Below are 2,698 nucleotides of genomic sequence, written 5' to 3'. Positions count from 1 at the left end.
AAGCAACCAGAGTCAGCATTCTACTGAGTACAATCAAGGTATTGCGAATTTCCGACATCCATGAACACATTTTGGCAGCATCCAGGATTTTGCGATAAAAAGCCAGTCATGGTTTAAGCATGACTGTGTAACTATTTGCTCTCAACTCAGTGTTTTCTGTGTATTAATCTACCCAGTAAAGCCCTCACAGAGCCGGAGGTGACCTGATCAGGATCTGCAGAGGCTGGCTGGCTGCTCTGTGAGAAATGGGCCAGGCTGACATGTGTCAGCCGTGATAAATGAGCAGGTGTTTGGGTCGGTGTTAAGTAAATGGAGTCATTATTGATGACCTCAGAGCTCCCAGTGTGTTGCCAGTTATCAGTGATGGTTTCCAGGCCCCCGCTGCACTAAAAGGGGATGTTGTGATTCTGCGGGTCAGAGAAGGACTCACAGCCTCGGGGCCAGGCTGTAGTGTCTGCCACGGTGGGGTTAAGTTGAGATACTTGGACTGATGACCTCTAAGAGGGAAGTTCACTGGCACTGACGCTCCATGATCTCGCCTGTGGGGCCTGGTTGTTACTCGCTCCTGTCATGATCCTCACAGCTCAAAGTTACATTCATGATTTTATGTCACTTTTTTTCATATATAAACACACAATATCAAAATTCTATGAATATTAGGGAAGCATAACAGGTAGAAATTATCTGTGTTTTTGTGGGGGAAAAAATTATGTGCAGCTTTGGCTGCTGAGGTGGTCACTTCCTGCCACATCAAGAGAGAAAACCAGTAGAGAAAAAACATTGTCTTCTTACCGCCACCACTTCCTCTTGTTATTTGTTCTTTTATCGTAATTATTTCTGGTGTGTATGTTTGTGTTTGCATACAAACATTAAATGTACATATATAATGAAATAAGATATATACAGTATGTAATATATAGTATGTGATATATGTGTTATTCTATTTCATTCTATTAACTAATTGTGTTATTCACACAATTGTTTTTGATAGTTTCCTTCTTTACTTTTTTTCATAATTGCAATTTTGCTTCGGCGACACATAAAATGTCATGTGAGGCTGTACATAGGCACTCTAGCCAAATACTATAGGTCGAAGTTATGAATCACTATCACTGATTCAAGTCAATTAAACTGAACTCAGTATGTGAGTGAGTGCAGTGGGACATTCTGACTGTCCCCAGTTCAGTAATACATTCAGTGTTTTGTTCAAACTGTCACATTCAGTTCAGTACAAGCACTGTTTTTAAGGTTAATCACTTAGTAGCTAATTATTTGTGATAGTGTTATCACATCATGATTGTTTCTCTGACTTTCACAGAAAAATGTACAGTATGTAATTGCTGCCACTAGGGGTCTCTCAATCATATCCAAATAAAAGACGATGTTGCGTGGGATCATGAGACTTGTTGTCTTCATTGTTGAACGACCACCATTGCTGATGAAAATCTATCTGAAATGAAAAATGTTCACAGATGAGGTAATGTAATATGGTAGTCGTTTCATTTATTTAATTACATCGCCACGTGATGCACTGGGGCCCAAAAATATTTTTTGCCCATAAGCTTACAATGTGAAAGAAGTGTCTGTAAAATGGTGGATACATATTTTGGAGCATCACAACCCCCGCGGACTGACTCGTTTCATTGTCATAACTGGAGTCATTCAGTCCAATAAAATATGGAAAGTCTAGAAGAGCCGCACGATTAAATTATTTTATCCTCATTCAAGTTAGCCGGCCGCTAAACCGCAAGTTAGCCGGCTCGGTCAGCGAAAGTCTCAAGTGTGCACGCCTTATGGACCCAGAACACGGAAGATCCAGGTATTTTCATGGCCGGGAAGTCGAGCTTTTTTGGCTTCAAAACGCCACTGAGCAGACTTTAATGAATGAGGCTCAACCTTCAACACTGTGTCCAGATTTAATGTCACGTCCTTGGTTGTGCTCATGACGTCAAAATGTGAAATTATCGATTATCTTATCGATATCAGCCATGAGAAGCAGGTAATTATCGTTTATCTTATTGGCGGGGGAAAACAAATCTATATTGTGCATCCCTGATTTAAAATGCTAACATGTACTGGCCCGGTGTGTTGTTGTGTCCAATTGACTATATTGAAGTGTAAACTATGTCACAGGTGTAAGGCAAACTAAACAAGGCAAATAATCATCAGTATGAATAAAAATCAATTATTTATCCCTCTTTAAGATTTATTGTCAGCCAATAAGGGGTTTGAAATGTATTCAGCATAATAAAAGGCGTAACCTTCCACTCCATCCCAGTATCTGTCTGTTTCCGGGCAGGAAACGTGTGTGTGGAAACCCTGGATGGATGAGCCATGATATCATCATCGCTCTCCGCAGCAGCTTCTGTTGTCTCTCTCCATATGAAAAACACAGCGAGCCCTCTGTCACTGTCACCTGGGCTAGATACTGTTATCCTATAGGACTGAAGGTATTTATCACCTTCACTGTGATATGTATGCATGTCACTTTGTTACACGTCTCTCCGGATAATCTGTGATTTTAATTTACATCAATGTGATTACATAACGCGCTCCATCTGTTGCCTTTTGCTAGCGCAGGGGGGAGACAAACATGCATATCTTTACACAGACAAGAATTTAATTATTCAATTAGGGACCATATTGAATGAATAACTGATTCACCACAGTTTACATAATAACAACACAGATCATTACT

The sequence above is a fragment of the Pagrus major genome, chromosome 5, assembly GCF_040436345.1.
Source record: "Pagrus major chromosome 5, Pma_NU_1.0".
In the NCBI taxonomy this organism is placed as follows: domain Eukaryota; kingdom Metazoa; phylum Chordata; class Actinopteri; order Spariformes; family Sparidae; genus Pagrus; species Pagrus major.
This window is presented reverse-complemented; position numbering follows the sequence as displayed.